The sequence below is a fragment of the Aulonocara sp. 'chitande type north' Nkhata Bay genome, linkage group LG2 (genome assembly GCF_057382095.1).
Source record: "Aulonocara sp. 'chitande type north' Nkhata Bay isolate Kocher_YH1m ecotype deep benthic linkage group LG2, A_spYH_male_GT1.1, whole genome shotgun sequence".
NCBI lineage: Eukaryota > Metazoa > Chordata > Actinopteri > Cichliformes > Cichlidae > Aulonocara > Aulonocara sp. 'chitande type north' Nkhata Bay.
This window is the reverse complement of record NC_141345.1, coordinates 32,405,131-32,426,170: the sequence shown is the minus strand read 5'-3', so window position 1 is coordinate 32,426,170 and position 21,040 is coordinate 32,405,131.

The window sequence follows — 21,040 nt, the reverse complement described above, 5'->3', positions numbered from 1 at the left end:
CAATTCAATTTTATTTATACGGTGCCAAATCACAACAACAGTCGCCTCAAGGCGCTTGTGATAATGATTGATAACACCAATTATATTTTAGCATGAAAAAGTGTGATTTCCATTAAAGAGCTGTTGCGTATTGGTGGAGTAACAATTACAGAAGCAGAAAAACTGACTTTATTGCCAGTGCTTTTAAGTTAGAGCAACTGTGTCATAAACATTACACTGGGACATGTGGTCTAATAAATTTGCACTGTACCAACTTCCAAGGTGGATTCCTTCTTATTATTATTCATATACATATTAAAAGCAGGATTATAAGTCCTTCACTACCCTGTTCACTAAAATTCTAAGGCAGAAATCAAATCTCATGGTTATATGAGGACAATTCTTGCTCTCCTTTTACATGCAGGACTCTTGTCTTCAAATAAATAAGTGAACATAAAATTGATCATTGTATAAAGTCTGATCAAGTCTTTAGTGTCAGGATCAATTCGCAGTTTTAGATTTCTCATTTGTCATTTGAATTATGAATTATTTGCCACAGAGATGCCCACTAGATGGTGCTGTTAAATAAAGAGTCCCACTGCTTTACTGCCACTCTTGTGTTTTTCAGTGGAAGTCATATTAATCAAACGGATGAGTTAACACCCAGAGCTGAATATGCAGTGCCATGCATACACAGTATAAAAATAACTTACAGAAGGACCCTTTAGCATTCACTCTCCTGCGCACAACTGATTTCTGAGCATCCAGGCCTTTCACCTTGGCAAATGCAAATCTCTACAACAGTGACATCTGGGAAGGCATCAATTTAAAACTTGGATTATGGCAAATAGATTATTTTACAGCCCCATTCCTCTTAGCGCAAAATGTTGTTGTTCAACCAACCCATATATTCACCCTCAGCGTGGACCAGACCAGAATGCACATAAATAGACTATGGGGCAGCTGCTGGGCCTTAGTCTTAAACTCTACTATTTCTCCCGGATGGCCACAGTTCCAGGGGACTATATGGCTGTTGACAAGCACGCTGCAATAAATCACCATGCTGAGGATTAATAGGAAAGAGCAAAGCGCCCCAGCTCACTGTAGCTGATATGTATTTATTCTAGGTGGCGTAGCAATTCATCTCACTGTGCACGGTGTGTGTCCGTGCGTGTGTGTGAGTGTTTGTGCGAGGGGCCCAAGGCGAATTCAACACGTCTATGCATACATTACCTCCCATGATGCCAGTACTATAGAGTGATTGCCCATGGGGATCGAGTCAATGTTTATCACAGAAAGCGTTTCAGCTGATCAAAGATTACCGCTGAGACAGAGCATGTTGTTCCTGTTTCAGCTGGGGCAGATAAGTTGTCACCCAGCGCTACAGGTGCTATTGTTTTGCGCAGTGTAAACCTCTGAGAAGCAAATTATTTGTATGTCACAGGTGCCGCGGTGCTCTAAAGCGAATTTATCCGCGGTGCTCTTCCTCTAAGCTGCGGCGGCACGCTTTTCACATCCCATCTGATAGCGCGTGTAAATGTAGGTTGACCAATGTGATTTAAGAAAGGTCTTGTTCACATAAACAGCAAACAAATTCTAATAAGGTCAGCACGACCATACAGTGGAATGGGGCAAAGCAACGTAGTGAAATGGAAATATGCATCTTCCATCACTTTTTACTATCAGTATACAACAATTCAACTGACAGGTGAAGTAAATAATGTGCCATTACAATCCAGTGTTGCGCTGGCAAATCTTTGATCCTCACATTCATGTGGGTGATACTTTGAACTATTGTTGGGAACCCAGCACACCCCTTCATGGCAACAACGCTCTCCAACAGCAGCAACCTCTCCCAGCAGGCTAAAAGCTGCTCAAGAAAACAGAGAGCCCAAGGCATTGATCCAGTTTCCAAACTCCTCAGAGCCCAGTCAGACTGAGCGTCCCTGAACACCCCTAATCTGCAGCACGCGAGGGACCTACATGACATTAGGAAGATGGTTTCGATGTTGTAGAAGAATGCACTATATCATCATCTTCTTCTGTTGCTTCTGCTTTAGGGGTTGCCACGGCAGATCATCTGCCTCCATGTTACCCTGTCCCTCGCGACCTTATCTGTCAAGCCAACCCTCTTCGTATCATTCTTCACTACATCTATGAATCTTCTTTGTGGTCTTCTTTTCTTGCCGCCTGGCAGCTCAACATTCATCAGCCTTTGTCCCAACATAACCACTATCCCTCTGCACCCATCCAAACCATCCCAGCTTCACCTCTCTAGCTTTCTCTCCAAAACTCTAAACCTCAGCTGTTCTCTAATACACTAATTTCTAATCCTGTCCCTCCCAATCACTGCCAATTAAAATCTTAACATCTTCAGTTCAGCCTCCTGTCTTTTCTCTCCTGTCAGTGCCACAGTTTCGAAATCATACATCAAAGCTGGTCTCGCTACCATCTTATAAGCCTTCCTTTTCACTCTTGCCCGTATCCTTCTGTCGCAAATCAAGTTTTTAAACATCAATGGCAGTTATTCTGGGTTAATATAACTGTAGATATCATCTGGCAATAGGATCACACCAGCCTCAAACGTCCATCATTGAACCCAACCTTCATTTTGACCTCAACTTTACACCTGCTAAGTTTTGTGACGGCATATGCATTATTGTGAAAATAATTCACTGACAAATGAAGTCCACAGACAGCCATAAAATCATCCGCCAAAGTACTCAAAGGAAGTATTTTTCCTCCTTAATTATGAATGTCTCTATTACCACTCACTGTCCACCGTGCTTAATGCTATACTTATGTGATATTAAAAGAGGGAGAGTTTCTGTTCACCGGGAGGAAACCAGGTGCAGTTTCTTGAGACCACAATGGCTGTAGTGTGTAGTATGGAAACTGAACACTGAAAAGCTTTAATCGCCATGACTAATATAGAACCGGTATTTGTAACATGAGCAGAGACAACCTGCGTATTTGAACGGATGAAGAAAAAAATCCAGAAACCAAACTACCAACTAAATGGTCAAAAAGAAATGTGTCGGCTGAAGAGTTTCCTAAAGTGTATTACAAAAACACTGACGTTTTAATGATCACAAACAAAAATCATGCTACGTAAGCAGAACGTGTGAAGCAAGCTTTGATATCAGGAAGTTTGGCGTGAAATGAAAGGAAAGTGGGCACAATTTGTCAAATCAGCGAGTGAAATTAGTGACTGAAGTGACATCTTCTGCTCTAATATGTATTTTTGGTTATGGTTATGTATTTTAATTACAAAGAGAAATATTCAGTTCATTTGGATTAGATAATTTTAACATAATGTTATGTCTGTGTCTCAAAATAAAGAAATAAATAAGCACTAATAATAAACATAAACATAGCATTGTGGATTTATTAGTACTACAAGAATTAAATACTTACTGGTTTCATTTGTAAAGTTTATTACTTTGTTCTATTATGTGATCCAAACAGGCACACAATTTATTACCAGTTAAAACACATAATTGTCAATAGTAGGCCGAATTTTTGAGTGTTTATATTTTCTGTGTGTGAATTAAAACTTGCGTCTCATTAAATCTAATGTAGAATCTTTTAATTCCAACAAAATGCCTCTAAAAAGTCTAAATGACTGCATGCTTTGATTCATTCAAACAGGGAATAATGGTTGTGTCTGTCTCATATGCGGCTGAATTCAGGTCCACATGCTGCATATGAAACCATATAATAGATTACAGTGCTCACAGAAAACCTGTGATAGCATTAGCGTTATTGACAGCGGATTGAGGCTTTCAAGCACTGGCTGTCTCGGTGATTCAATTCATTGTGTTGAAGCAGGGAGAAGAGCAGCGTCCAGTCCTGCTTAGATGAAACCCCTCGAGGTGAATTTCCTGATTAAAGCCCCTCACTACCCATCCCCCTCCCCCAAACCCCTGCAGTCGTGTGAGCCTATCTGAGCGTTTTTGTGCCTGTGCAAGCGTGCACACCTACATGTGCTGTATGTGGGTTATATGCACATGTCTGCGTGTGTCTGTGGGTAGTGCATGTGACATAACATGTCTGCGTACGCAGTTTTTGGATACATGCCAAAGAATTGCACACGGTGTAGTGTGTGCACATGCGTGTTTGCATAGTGTATGCATGGATTTATAAGGCTAAATTCATGCATATTTGTCTTTATTGTCAACTTATTAGTGTATTTTTACATAAAAAGTGTTGCTTCTACTTTCTGTAAGGCACTAGGGCTTTTTTATGTGTTTGTGTGTTTACATGTCGCTGTACCATATGTGCCTGGGTTTGTGTGTTTTTATGTGCACTGGTTATATAAATGTGTATTTCTGTGTGTTTGCTTGTTGTAGAGGTTATGTCTGAGATGACGGGGCGCCATGTGGAAGCCATTGAGAGCTGGAGCGGCAGTGAACATGGAAGGTAAGGCCAGATGGTAGTGGTTAGTCCTTGGCTGCTCTGGGTAACCTGACCTGCAGGGGAGGACCCCTCTGCCTCACGAGGACCAGCCGCCACATGTGTTGCGTGAGAATAAGTCACCCAAAAACCAGGAAACCGCCTCGCAGCTTCCTGACTGCCTGTTCTCAGCAGTCCGGGGATGTTTTCTTTAACTGAGGATCTAAAACAACAAACTAGAAATGGGATCAGACAGAAACAGTTCAGAGACAGGATCAGGGAGGATCTAGAGGTCTGATGGCAATGTTATTAAGAGTCTGATTCATGTTTTTATCCTGTATACAGTATACCTGCATTAACCCATTATATGAGAGTCATCTTTAACAAAATACATGCAATTGTAAAGAGAACACTACAAAGTAGAACCACACCAAAATGTCTGTCTCGCAGGTTCTGGAAAGAAGTATCGTTTAGATGTATTTGTGCTACTACTGCTACATTTCACTGACAATGCAGTATTAATAATGACTAGCATAATAATATATCATATAGACATATATGATATATTCACATATATGTCACAATACATTTATATGGGTTTTTTGTATGCTTGTTTTTATGTTGTTATTTCTTATTTATTTATTTGTTTGTTTTTCCCCCACATTTTCAACAAAGGTATTCATATACCGATCAGCCACATTATTACAACCACATGCCCACTGCTGAGTAGGTCTCTCTCGTGCACAGATCCGAGCCACCACAGTGGGACACAGAATCTCTGGTGATGTCCTAGTGGTGTCATTGGCTCACATTGAGTCCTTTGGGTTTATGGGGTCGAGGCATCCATACATCGGGCTTGTTCTTCCACATCCCATGGATCCTTGATTGGATTGGGATCTTGGGAGTCTGGAGGCCAGGTCAAAGCCTAGGGCTGGTCCTTAAGCTATTCCAGGGCAGTTTTTGCAGTGTAGATGGCCATATTGTCCTATTCGTGGGGGGGTGGGGCTACTGGCTGGGAGATCGGGGATCTGCTTGGTCTGCAGTTAGGGTGAGCGTTAAAGGAGCATCCACATGAATGCCAAGACACAGTGATTCCCAGGAGAACTGGGATTTGCAGCAGTTTTCGCTTCACCTGGTTTTGATGTTGTGGCAGTTCAGGACACTGTGCATACTGCATATGCAAAGACCAGTCTTTAAAAATAAGAGTAAGATGAAACTGGACTAAGGTTAATAAAATGAGCACAGAATAAGGAAAAAAAAATGGCAGAAAACTTAAATGCAGTGATATAATGGTATGTTTCTGGCATGGCTTTCCCACTCCAACATTTAATTACCCCAATAAATATTCCCACAAATGCATCTTATCATACTTGGCCATATTTTTTAAGTAGAATGAGTCAGTGTTTTCTCTCAATACTCTTCACTTGGTTTTTAAGCTGTCAGTCTTTTTGTGTTACTGCATAAAGAAATTTACAATCATCCAATATATTCAGTCTGAAAAAGCTGTGTGGTACGTACTGAAGACAAATGTTGCTCGCTCTTCTAAAATCAGTGTTATAGTTTCACCCAACTTAGCCTCTAGATGGCACTAAGTCATAAGTGAACCTGAGATGTATGGCAGAATAATTAAAACGTGAGTGATAAGTTTTTGATTTAATTAAATGCCCCTCAAGCCAGTAACTCACAACATAGGGTCGACATGGATAGAGAATTTATTTTTCAACATCAGGTCCTCTGTCTTTTAAGATCAAGGCAGCTCGAGATGGTACTCAACACCTGCTCAGTGAGAGGTGAGCCACTGCTTGAAAAATCCATGTCAATGAATAAATGATAGGCTGAATGAAGACCTGCTCCAGATATTCTTTCAATGCACACAATAATGAAATCTCTGAATTACTCAACATAAAAGCAGAAGTAATCACACACGCACGTGCACACAAACAAGCACACAGACAGGAACAACAGAAGCTTTGATTTGTGATTACTCTGAAGTTATGTGGGAACATGTTTTCCTGGCCTGTCAGCGATGTCACTTTCGTAGGAATGACAGGCTGACAGGGATGGCTTGCTTTGCACATACTTTCTGTCAAACCTCTACTTCGTATTATACTACTATTTTCTGTCTCTGAATATTTCCTGACAGTATTTGACAAATTGTATCCAACTTTCTTTTCGGAGGGCTACTGTATGTTAGGAAATCTGTATTTACAAGAGCAGAATGATCAGGATTTGGAGGCAATATTTTTGGAGACATATGGGACCGAGGAAAGTAAAACCTGCTGCTAAATCTGTACATACGCTACACGCCATTACTTGTCGTCTTAGTTTTGCTGTTTTATGGTTTTCTGTTCACACATGTTGCTGTTATCTGGCTCCTACATACACACCAACCTGCTGCTTTTCTTCTCCTTTTTACAATTCATCTCCGTGGGTGTCATATTAACAAAGCAAGTTTTATATAATCTTGAAACTATTTTCTAAGCTAAAATTTATTCAGTATGCAGTGTTCAGCTTAAGTATACTTACTGCTCATTTTATTAGATAGCCTATACCTTGGTAGTACCAGGGTGGACCCTCCTTTAATTCTTCAAGAACTAACTTTAATATTCATGTCATAGATTCTACAAGGTACTAGAAGTATTATTTTGGGATTTTGGTTCATACTGATATGATCACATCACAACGTTGCTGCAGGTTTTTTTGGCTGCACATCCATGAACTGAATCTCCCGTTCCACCACATCCCAAAGGTTCTCTGTTGGATTGGAGGTTGGACTGGAGATCATTTAAGTACAGCGAACTCACTGTTACATTCAAGAAACCACTTTGGGATTATTTGGGCTTTGTGACATGATGCGTTATCCTGCTGGTAACTGGCATCAGACGCTCAGTATATTTATGTTGCTGGTCATAAATGGGTGGGCATGTTCAGCGACAACCCTCAGGTAGTCTGTGGCTTCTAAACAATGCTCAGTTGGGCCAAAAAAAAACAAACAAACTCCCCCAACAGCCAGCACCACTGGTGCTGAATTGGTCTGTGCTTTCATGTTATTTACAGCAAATTCAGACCTTATCATCCAAATGTCACAGCAGCTATCAAGTCTCGTCAGACCTGGCAACATTTTTCCATCTTCTGTTGTGCAATTTTGGTGAGCCTGTCTGACCACTTTTTACTGTCCTAGCTGACAGGAGTGGTACCTGATATGGCGTTCTACTGCTGTAGCCAATCCACTTTAAGGTTTGGCTAGTTGTGCACTCAGAGGTGCTCTTCTGCACACCTTGGTTGTAATGAGTGGCTATTTAAATTACTGTTGCCTTCCTATCAGCTAAAAGCAGTCTAGCCTTTGTTCTCATACCCCGTGTCAACAAGGCATTTCCAACCAGAGAGCTGCTGGCTGGATTTTTTTCTTTCTTTTTCAGTCCATTCTCTATAAATCCTAAATATATATTCAGAAATACAGAAAATCTGAAATACTGAGACCAAGAACATGCCTCATATTCATTGTCACTAAAATTACCCTTCTTCTTTGATGCTTAGTTTGAACTTTAGCAGGTCCTCATGACTGTGTCTATGGCTACGTTCACACTGCAGGCGAAAGCGCATCAAATCCGATTTTTCTGACCCTATGCGACCCATATCCGATCATGCTATGACAGTGTGAACGGCGCAAATCCGATATTTTCAAATCCGATCTGGGTCACTTTCGTATGTGGTACTGAATCCGATACATATCCGATGTTTTAGAAAGCGACTGCTGTTTGAACGGTCATGTCGCATTAAATCCGTCTTTTACGTCACCAACACAAGACAGAAGCCAATTATCAGCGCCCGATAAGACATCGCGAACGCTTCCTGGCCATCCCGTGTAGATGTCAGTGAAACTGTTGGGAAGACAACGTTGGAGAAACGTGAACATTTTATTTGTACTGTATAATCTGCAGATTCTGACAGAAATCTGCAACTATCCTTTGAAGCACCGCTCCTCTCTAAAACAGCAATAAGGATCATTATTAGGTTATCTACATTATTATGTAAATAACAAAATAACTCAAAGCAAAAATTGGGAAACGTGAAGTCCGAAGTCTTTATATTAAGGGCCATCTGTCAAACAATACTGTTTGCTCTGGGTCTAAACAGAGCGCGTTGTGTGTGAAGTCTTCTTTTGCGCATGCAGGCCGCTTTGAGCGTTCACACTAGAGCGCCTTTGCTGTCGCATTTTATTTGTAGTGTGAACACGCAGACAAAAAAAATCGGATTTGATCAAAAAATCGGAATTGAGCATTAAGACCTGCAGTGTGAACGTAGCCTATGTGTCTAAATGCACTGAGTTGCTTACATGTGGTTGTAAGCAGGTGTACCTAATAAAGTGTGGACTATTTCCTATATATAAAAAACACCCAGCTTGCCCCTGCAGGTGGTTTATCCTTCAAGCTCGGGTCCTCTACCAGAGGCCTGGGAACTTGAGGGTCCTGCGCATTATCTTCCCAGGACTGCGCTCTTCTGGACAGAGATCTCAGATGTTATTCCCGGGATCTGCTGGAGCCACTCGCCTAGCTTGGGAGTCACCGCACCTAGTGCTCCGATTACCACGGGGACCACCGTTACCTTCACCCTCCACATCCTCTCGAGCTCTTCTCTGAGCCCTTGGTATTTCTCCAGCTTCTCGTGTTCCTTCTTCCTGATGTTGCTGTCATTCGGAACCGCTGCGTCGATCACTACGGCCGTCTTCTTCTGTTTGTCTACCACCACTATGTCCGGTTGGTTAGCCACCACCATTTTGTCCGTCTGTATCTGGAAGTCCCGCAGGATCTTAGCTCGGTCATTCTCCACCACCCTTGTGGGCGTCTCCCATTTTGACCTTGGAACTTCCAGGCAATATTCAGCACAGATGTTTCTGTACACTATGCCGGCCACTTGGTTATGGCGTTCCATGTATGCCCTGCCTGCTAGCATCTTGCACCCTGCTGTTATGTGCTGGATTGTCTCTGGGGCATCTTTACACAGCCTGCACCTGGGGTCTTGCCTGGTGTGATAGACCCCAGCCTCAATGGATCTTGTACTGTACTGCCATGATTAGTGCCTCTGTGCTGTCTTTCAGTCCAGCTTTGTCCAGCCACTGGTAGGATTTCTGGATATTAGCCACCTCCTCTATCATACCGTGCAGGGGCCTGTCCTTCCATGATGGTTCCTCGTCTCCCTCTTCTTTCTTGGGTTTCTGCTGCCTGAGGTATTCACTGAGCACTCGGTCAGTTGGGGCCATCTTCCCAATGTATTCTTGGATGTCCGTTGTCTCATCCTGGACTGTGGTGCTGACACTCACCAGTCCCCGGCCCCCTTCCTTCCACTTAGCGTACAGCCTCAGGGTGCTGGACTTGGGGTGAAACCCTCCATGCATGGTAAGGAGCTTTCTTGTCTTTATCTCAGTGGCTTCTATCTCCTCCTTTGGCCAACTTATTATACCAGCTGGGTACCTGATCACGGGCAGGGCGTACGTGTTGATGGCCCGGATCTTGTTCTTACCGTTCAGCTGACTCCTCAGGACTTGCCTGACCCTCTGCAGGTACTTGGTGGTTGCAGCTTTCCTAGCGGCCTCTTCATGGTTCCCATTCGCCTGCGGGATCCCCAGGTACTTGTAACTGTCCTCTATGTCTGCAATGTTGCCTTCTGGTAGCTTGATCCCCTCAGTTCTGACTACCTTCCCTCTCTTTGTTATCATCCAACTACACTTCTCCAGCCCGAATGACATTCCAATGTCATTGCTGTATATCCTGGTAGTGTGGATCAGTGAATCGATGTCTCGTTCACTCTTGGCATACAGCTTGATGTCATCCATGTACAGGAGGTGGCTGACAACTGCTCCGTTCCGTAGTCGGTATCCGTAGCCAGTCTTGTTAATGATCTCACTGAGGGGGTTCAGGCCTATGCAGAACAGCAGTGGGGACAGAGCATCTCCTTGGTAGATCCCGCACTTGATTGTGACTTGTGTTATGGGCTTGGAGTTGGCCTCTAGTTTTGTACGCCACATCCCCATTGAGTTCCTGATGAAGGCTCTTAGGGTCCTGTTGATCTTGTACAATTCTAGGCATTCCAGTATCCAGCTGTGGGGCAATGAGTCATAGGCCTTCTTGTAATCAATCCAGGCAGTGCACAGGTTGGTCAGTCTGGTCTTGCAGTCCCGGCTGACTGTTCTGTCTACCAGTAGCTGGTGTTTTGCGCCTCTGGTATTCTTGCCAATCCCTTTCTGTGCCCCGCTCATGTATTGACCCATGTGCCTGTTCATCTTAGCCGATATGATGCCTGACAGGAGCTTCCATGTAGTACTGAGGCAGGTTATTGGTCGGTAGTTGGATGGGACCGGTCCCTTCTTGGGGATCAGGACTGTCCGGCCTTTGGTTAGCCATTCCGGGTGTCTCTCGTCAACTAGCAGCTGGTTCATTTGTGCTGCCAGATGCTCGTGGAGTGCAGCCAGTTATATATATATATATATATATATATATATATATATATATATATATATATATATATATATATATACATACATATATCCAAAAACAATGACTTTTCCTCAGATGGCGTTACAGTTTGTACATCATTGTACAACAATAGAAAGAAAGGAAAGATTTGATTATTGGTTAATTGTTTAAAAACTGGACACTATATGGCCTAAACTAGTGCTTCACAATGAGTTAACACCACCAATGTTCTTAATAACAGTTACATTTCTATAAGACTGAGTCGCTTTTTCAGTAGAGTTTAGTTACATTTGAATTCATATTACCTCGTGACATTTCAAGCATTTTTAAGCATTTATTGAATGCGCTGCCTATTCTGCCTTCTCTGCTTGCTTTCATGACCGCCATCAGTGGTGGGTGTTGAGTTACCCCCATTGGTTGTTTTGACAATATTCATACTAAACATCAGCCCCACACTAATTATCTATTATATATGCATCTAATTTAAATAGCTTTATTTTTATTATTGCCAGTAAATCAGACAACATGAACATGTCACCCTGCACTCTTAATTAAAACTGACACATAATTAATAAAAAAAAAAAAAAAGAAAAGGTCAAACCCGTGAATGAATGAACCATTTGGTACATATGTTCTCTAGTACACACATCCCCTCCCCTCTAACACTTTGACCCCATGTGTTACTCGGGGAGATGAAGGAGGAGCAGGTCCAGAGTCTGAGAATCAGGGCCTCGGGGTATCTGAGCTAACACCAGCTCTCTGTTTTCTTCTGCAGCTGTTATTGCCAAACAAGGTTTCCTTTGTCACACATTTGAGCTACTGATGCTGGGACCTTCTGTATTCTGAGTTGTTGGTTGCTTGCATTGTTGATAATCTAGTAATGGAGGTTTCTTGTACTGTTGCACTTTGTTGGAGTGTCTTTGGATAACACCCAAAATGTAAATGCCCCTGGCCAGACACAGCTAAAGTGATAACAAACAGAGGGGACAAAGGCAGGCTACCATTACAGGCAATAACCTCATTATTAGGCCTGCAGCAATGATGGGGTGAAGCTAAAGAGGCCTGGCATTACATATGATCCATCTAATCACAGCTGTCACTTCTGGGACCAGGAATACCTGATAGGTTCTTGTTCCTAACAGCTCTGACACTGTTAGAAAGCAAGTGGAGCATTTGTTTTCCAAAAAAAGAAAAGAAAAAAGGATCACCACAGGTCTTTAGAACACTACATGAAAAACTGTGACATGATCCTATGGGAAATGATACATGTGTACAAAGAGTTAAATGGCAGTTTAAAATAATTTTTCCTGAGTTCAACAAGTAATCCCTCCATCCTACTACAGACACAATCCAAGTTAAAGAGGTTATTTATGCTTATGTTCAATAATAAAATAATACAGATGTGCCAAATAGAAAAAGAAAAAACATTATGATGTTAGTGCTGAAACCATTATCTGCAAAATTATGCATACACTCAATGTCAGGTATGGGTAGGTAATAGCTAAAACCACTTGGGTACTGCTGTTGAGACCATTATTAATAAGATTTCGACTTTCAATAAGAACTATTTTTGTGATTTGGGATCAGAACAGATCTCTAAAATAATTTAAAGTTTAAATAAGTTTGGCATCGAAATCGTATAAATGTATTCAATTCAATTCCGTTTTAATTATGTACTGCCAAATAAACAACAGCAGCTGCCTCAGGGTGCTTCATACTGTAAGGTAAAGACCCCACAGTATTAGAGAGAAAATCCCAAACAATCAGATGATCCCTTATGAGCAAGCACTAGGCAGCACTGGGAAGGGAAATCTCCAGCAGAACCAGGCTCTGGGAAAGGCAGCCATCTGGCACGACTGGTTGGAGGTGAAGGAAAGTTACAAACTACTTTGATGTAATAATCTAAACTTAACCCATTATACATTTGCAAAGCAGCTGTAAAACTGCATACATGTTCATAGATTACATATAAGAAAATGAATTCACTAAATTTCCCAGCAAACCCATTCTAGTGATAAGGAGCATGAGACACAACAAAATGACAGGACGTGTTTGCAACACATCAGATCAGTTCTTATTAGCTCACACTATTTTTCCTATGAACAATACTCAGAGCAGATCCAAGTGGTGGCCACAGTTCTCACTGCCATGAAACCCTATCATCATTACTCATTGAACTGGGGTTACATCCAGCAACTGCAATTTTTTTCTAGCCATCCTTTTCCTTTTTTTTTGCTTATCCAGTTCAGGCTCATGGTTGGGTTGAAGCCTATTCCAGCTGTCACTGGTCAAGAGGCGGGGTGCGCAGGACTAACACAGAGAGACATACAACCATTCATTCTACATTCATACCTGCAGCCAATTTCAGAATAACCAATTAAATAACATGGATGTTTTCAGACTGCTTAAGGAAGCTGGAGTACTTAGAGACACAGGGAGAACATGCAAAGTCCTCATACAAAGACCAGTGGGTTTGAACACAGGACCATCTTGCAGAGGTTACTGTGCTCTAACCACCATGTTACTATGCTGCCTCCAATTTTTCTAGTTAAACTTTGTTTTTTGTTATTTGTTAAAAACATCTTTGCCACAGGTTCATGCCATACCTACCCTAAGTAATAGTATCTACCTGGCCTCAACTTTCAAACTGGTTTGGCTTCTCCACTGGTACTGCTACCAGCTGTTGGTACAACTTAGCTGAAGCTCACATAATATTACTGTCATCATACTGTTAGCCTATGGTGTTATTACTACTAAATTACCTGTTACCATTGCGATTGCCATTACTTCTTAGGTGATTTGAGGTACTCCAAATGGTATTACTGCTTTTGCAACTTGCAGGCTCTATTTTACAAAAGCTGCTACTAATTATTTTGTTCATCCGGTTACAAAAAAAAAAGTTACAAAACAATATAAGTGAAAGACCCATTTCCCTGTCAGTTACAGCATCCAACAGTAAGCACTGTAGGCCCATTGAAGTCAATGTGGGCGGATACTGCAGGCAGGAGCCAGTCAAATCCAGGTCATTGGGGGTGGGAGGGTGCGTGTGTGTGTCAGTATGAGTGAAGGGGGTGGGGTGGAGGTGGCACTAAAACACTGGACGATGTGACCGAAATCCGAGTTTCCATACAAGCAACAGGATCTGACCAAGATAAGCCTCTTGGGAGTTGAGCGATCCTCTCTCTCAGGGTGGATTATGTGCACACTTCCCTCTCTGTCTACTGTACACATCTGTCCATATGCCTGTCTGTTAGTTTACCCGTTTCTATCTCCATTGACTTCCCTGGATGGCGTCTAGTGCAAAGAAGCCAGCCCAAAATGATCCAAGTTTGGGATTTTCTGGTTCTTCTAAGCCTAAGGTCTTCATGAAAGCACATTCTCCTCAATGCCCCCCAACCTCCTGAACATCTGTTTCTCATTTACATCTTGGATGGAAGTGGGGTGGGGGGGATTGTTAGAAGGTGAGCAGCCAAGAAATATCCAAGTCTCCCGCATGTGGCTTTTCTTCTTAATATAAGTAAAGTCTTTCTAAATTCTAAAATTTAAAAACACTGACACCTACTCAGATTTACAACAAATAAGCGTGCCTTTTAAAAGTGACAGCTAATGTGAGACCTTTGTTGACAAAATAATTACACATCTGCAGTGTGAAACTGTGACATTTTCAAGTAATTACTGAACAATAAACTACACCTCTAGCTGTAACTCAATTTTAAGATGTCTCAATTTTAGTTATGACTAAAGATGATTACAATACAAACATTTTCAAGTAATATTTTTAATATTCAATTAAAATCATATTGAGAATTACTTAAGCCCCGATCCCACCAGCCGCCATCCCTTAATGACCTTTTTGGGGTTTTTTAGGGTTTTTTTTAATTGGAAATGTTACAGACTCACCTTAAAAAGTTGCAATCCCCATTCCAAAAGCGTTAGGTTGTTGTGTAAAATGTAAAATGTAAAAAATAAAATAAAATAAAGGAAAAAAAAGAATATGAATAAGAACAGAACATCGAAAACATAACATATCAGTAAGACATTTTATTATTTGTTGAAAAATATCAGATCATTTTGAATTTGATGCAAGGATTTTTTGTTAAATTGATGTCTTAGATTCAAGGAAACACTAAATCACTTCTTATAACCTTTTGAACCACAGGTTTACAGTTGTTAGCTGTCGTTGCTGCTGTCTTTAACTAGTGAGCTGATTTGTTAGTTTGATGATGGAAAAACACTATAGCTAAGGTTTTAAGTGTTCGTCTCATTCATTCTAAAATGGGAGCTCCATTAAAGGTCATTTTTAAATATTCATAGGTGCATAGGACATAAAGTAAATAAATGAGTAGCGCTGCTAAAGGTACCAGTTTCAGGCAAAAATATTTTCTCCCTCTTTGTTTTAATATCATAAACCTGTTTAGCTACCTAATTTGGTTTCATTTATAGATTATCAGCTGATAATGACTCATGTTTTGACCAATATAGCTTAAGCCACAATATAACTTCTGCTAACATTAGGCTATATAAACTAAAAGGACAAGAGAGTGGATGTGCTTCTTACAGTTACAATTATTAGCCCATTTTAATGAATTCCCAATGCCCCAAACCAGTGGTGTAATTGATTTGAATTTCTCGCAACATTAGCCTAAATCATTAGCTTGAAAATATCTGTAAAATTGTCTTTAAGTGGCTTAAAAAGTAACAATGATGGCACTAACAGGTCTGAAACTATATACAGAATTTTGGGGGAATTAATATTTTAAGAAATACTTTAAAAAAGGCTGTAGCATTACTGTGTAAATACAAAACATGTCAAATATATTGGGTGTATTTTTAAACAGAGCTTTAGTAAATAGAAAAGTGGATAAAGAAGGAAATATAGCCATATAGCCATAATCCATAAGGTACTTTCTGTTAACATTAGCCAATATAAACAAATAGCACTAGAAAGTAGATGTGCTTGTTACAGTTACTATTTGTAGCGATTTATTTCCTAATGCTTTTATAATGTTTTGGACGTCCCAAGTTCCTGGTGCAGCTTTTTTTAATTTCTAGTCAGAGTTGCAGAGTTGAAGAGACACATATCAAACTATATTTTAAAACATTACCAGGCTGTATCATTATTGTTATCAAACTTACAAACAGCGTTGGGGAGTAACAGAATACATGTACCGCCGTTACGTATTTAAAATACAAAATACGAGTGACTGTATTCCGTTACAGTTACCATTTAAAAAGGTGGTATTTAGAATACAGTTACATTGTTTAAATAAATGGAGTACATGTTTCATATGTTAGGCTATGCCCTCTCTATATTTGGTAATTCCACGCTGGTGGAAACCCAAACAAAACACGCATTAAGAGGCTCTAATGCCCGTGTCTCAATCTCAGCCCATGTCACCTCCATTTGCGGCCCGCATAATGACATGAAGAAATATTTTTCAAAATTATTATTCAAAAAATGATTTAATATGAAGGCAATAGGCAGAGTGTTACAGGCATAGGCCTAAAGAATGTAGCCTCATGGGCAGTGTAGTCCGTGCTGCAGGGAGAATGGACTACCATACCCGTTATGTGTCTGTGAGTGTGAGGGAGGGAGAAAAAGGAGAGTGGAAAAGTACGAGTTGTGACCAACCAGAAACGGGAGAAGCATGTAAATATAATAATAACCACTGCAGCCAAAAAGAGTGCCTGACGAGCCCAGTTGTAAATAAGCTATTAAACAATAAGTTCCATTGGAGCAGCCTTTCAACGCCTCTCTCTGTCTCTCGCTAGCAAAGTTGGCCCAGACAATAAAGTAAAGCTAGTTTTCAGCTACGAGCCCGACACGAACCCAATGTATTAGCCAGAGGTCCCTTTACTACAGTTTGGAGCCGCAGACCTGTTTTTTATACGTGCGGAATAGTTTTCTATATGAGATCGCTGCAAAAAGTGCAGCCTTACCTAATGTCCACCCTACTGTTACTCATTTTATATTAAGATTTAAAAATCTAGTTGGTATGGCGAGTAGCCTTCAGTAATAGTAATAAATCACACAGCAATAGTACATTCATGTAGTTGTAAACAGCATGATAATATATTAAGTAATGCAAAGTATTCAGAATACGTTACTCTCATTGAGTAACGTAACGGAATACGTTACACAATACATTTTGGGGCATGTATTCTGTAATCTGTAGTGGAATACATTTTAAAAGTACCCTTCCCAACACTGCTTACAAAATATAAAAAGTTTGATCTGGGCTCTAATACCATTTATTGGAAGATATAAGTGTACGGTCATTTAGAGTCAACGTTATACTGTATGTGACTAGATAATTACATGTCAACATATACACAATAAAATCTTTTATTTATTTGCAACAACAACATATTTTTTCATTTGCCATCTTCTCAAACGAGGAGAGGGGATGAAATTTAGTTAAAATGCCATCATCTGATATGTAACACACAGTTACAGTCTACAAAAAATTAGTGGTGCATGACCTGACTGTGATGCAAGCTACTGCAATGTACTCTGAGCCTGCAATTCAGACATGATTGTTATTTTTCACTGCAACAATGACTGTAAAAAACAAACAAACTTTAGACTAGAAAATAATAGTTCCACTGAGTTTTGTTTTGTTTGTTTTGTTTACCATATTTAAACAGCTGCCATCATGTATTTGCATGTGACATCTAACAAGTCAAAGAGAAAGTTGGAATTATCCCTGTAATGCTATTAAGGAAGAAATTCCTTTAATAATTTGTATGTATGTATAATATAAACATAATAACACATTCTTGTACTTTTTTCATTACAGTGTAACTTTATTAAACATTAATAAAAAATATATTGATATGTAAAAGACTACGTTATATAGTTATATAGGATTTCTGGTATTGATATTAGTTGCGAAGTAATACAGTGTACATGTAAACATTTAAACTATGTATTTAGAATAACAAAACTAACATAAATGTTATAAGTAGGTTCCTGCTCATTGACATTATAATTCTTATTATCTTCATACTTAGAAGGCTAAATCAGAAAAGGGAAATGCATTTGCAGGGGACTGTTTAATTATACATCAGTTGGTAATATAGTGTATGAAGCAAAATAGATCTTGATAGCAAGATAGCATGTATGAGACTGACTCAAAATAAAACTTAGACAGACTTATGGTAATAAAACAATACACCAACCACAAATTACTGGTGCGTTTTTGATTGTTAATAGATGGTTGGTGTGTTGTATAATGGAATAACAATCCAAGGTGCATAAGCAAATTATATAATTTAAATGTTGTTGTTTTTTATCATGTTAAAGAACGCTATAGATCAGGGGTGGGGAATTAATTTTCCCAATGGGCCAGGTGAGAAACTGCGATTGTTGTTTAGGTGCTGAACTTAATTCAAAGTCAATTATTGATGTATTGATGATGATGATGATGATGATGATGATGATGATGAAGCTCTAAATGAAGTTGTCTGTCTCAGAATGTCTCCAAATGTAACAATGAAGGAGCCAACATATATGCATATGGTCTCCCATATGAGGTCATACCCAGTGTTGGGAAGGTTATTTTTAAAATGTATTCCACTACAGATTACAGAATACATGCCCCAAAATGTATTTTGTAATGTATTCCGTTACGTTACTCAATGGGATTAACGTATTCTGAATACTTTGGATTACTTAATATATTATCATGCTGTTTACAACTACATGAATGTGATTTATTAATATTACTGAAGGTTCGCGGCTCCGACCTATAGTAAAGGTTAAATAAAGGTTAATAAATAAATAAATAAAGGGACCTCTGGCTAATACGTCGGTTCCGTGTCGGGCTCGTAGCCGAAAAATAGCTTTACTTTGTTGTGTGGGTCAACTTTGCTAGCGAGAGACAGAGAGAGGCGTTGAAAGGCTGCTCCAATGGAACTTATTTTTTCGGAGGAAAACACGAACACGGTGTACAGTCGAGTCTTAATAGCTTACTTACAACTGGCCTGGTCAGGCACTCTTCTTGGCTGCAGTGGTTATTATTATATTTACATGCTTCCAGCTCCCGTTTCTGCTCGGTGACAGCTCGTACTTTTCCACTCTCCTTTTTCTCCCTCCCTCACACTCACAGACACATAACGGGTATGGTAGTCCATTCTACCTGCAGCACGGACTACACTGCCTATGAGGCTACATTCTTTAGGGCTATGCCTGTAGCATTCTGCCTATTAGCTTAGCACAACAACAACAACAACAAAAAGGCGCTCTCTCACCCAGGAAACACACAGTGGGGGTCACCCTATAACCATGGCAACCGTAACGGAACAACAGAACATGTCAAACAAAACCCAAACAGTCCTGACCCACGACAATATGAAACAGGGATATACCACCGTGTAATACATTTATTTCAACAATGTAACTGTATTCTAAATACCACCTTTTTAAACTGTAACTGTAACGGAATACAGTTCCTCATATTTTGTATTTTAAATACGTAACGGCGGTGCATGTATTCCGTTACTCCCCAACACTGGTCATACCCTCCTATAAAATATTACATTAAAGTATTGTAAAATTAAGAAACTAAATTCAGATTTTGGGGGGAATAAAAGTGTTTTATTTTAAGTATTTTAGCTAAAGAATAATGTTGTAGATGTAAACAAAAAACATGTCAAATTATATTGAGTGAGTATATTTTTAATCAGAGCTATAGTAAGGGTTTCTAAACAATTCAGTTACTAAAGATGGTGTGGCCTATTTGACCACACAAAGCCTTTTTCTCTTATGTTCCTAAATGAGGAATTTCTTTGAATTATGACTTTAAAGTATCTCTCATGCTTCATTATTCATGTTAATTTATGCAACGGAATACCCAACTAATAAAATTTTGGAATATATAAGTGTCTTGGTCTGGAGTAATGAGATATGCCAATAATAATATGTAAATTTGGTGAATTATTGAATAGGCATGACTGTGGATTTCTTATTAGTTTGCATGTTTATCTCTAAAAATCCATCAATTTTTCAGAGTGCCTCTTCTGCCCCATCCAATAAGTAAATCTAATCAAACACTGAAATCAATAATTCAGGTGTTTATATGCTGCTGTGTGCATGTATCTGTGTGTTTGTGTGTGTGTGTTGTACAGTAGATTTAGTTTCGTCTGGTCTTCAGTTTGAGAATTTCTAAACTTTGCAACTGGCAGCTTTATTGTTAACTTGGCACAGTTTCCACTGTAATAAACTCCTGTCTGATCTGAAATCAATACAGTTTATCAACCACTCAATGCCGATTATTGCTAAGTGCATATTTTAATTACTCAACCCCATCAACAGCTGTTGCAAAGGACTGCAGAACACTAAGAGCAGCAGTGCGTGTATTTTGGTGAATGTATGTGATTACAGTTATTGGTTATCTGGTTTGAAGGAAAAAAAGCTCTGCCATATATGTTTCTTCTTCTTCTTCTCTTCCTTCTACTTCTTCTTCTTCTTCTTCATTCCCCTGCCTCATTTGCAATGATTATGTTATCAGGGCAGCCAGGCAAAAGGGTGGAGCAACCATAATTTCAGAGCGGGATTAGGTAGAAATAACGAGGTCACCAAGTTACAGTTGCCATGGCAACGACACATCCAAGAACACAGGATGCCACTGCTTAAAAAAATAGAAGAAACAGGGCCCAGGATTTTTCCTCTCTCTCTCTCTCTCTCCCCCTCTCTCTGCCTGTTTTTTCATACCCCTCCCTTTCCATCTTTCTCTCTCTCTCCCATCCTCTCCCTTTCCACTCTGTTATTTTTTTTATTATTATTTTTTAGGCAGTGAAGAGCAGAGGGAAGCAGTTCACTTTCACTCCCTCTGTTTTCCAGAGCCTTTTGTTTCCGAACATATTCAGAATAATAAATTCACTGCTGAGTGCATTTGCATCTTTCTGGTATTCATTTTTGGTGGGAGGTCTGTTTCCTCTCATTTTAACGTGGCTGCACCCTTTCTTTAAAGCTCATTAGGGAACACCCCTCTCCAACCTTTCCCCCAAGCCCCCTTACCTCCCACAATCTTGTAAAAAAAAAAAAAAAGAGTCAGACTCCTGGTTCTACGCATTTTTCGAGCTGATTTATTTTTTATTTTTTTTGCGGGGGGGGGGGGGGGGGGGGGCTATGTGTGAGGATCGAAGTCAGGAAAACTTGAGAGATAAGAAAGAATGGCTCCTTTCTGAAG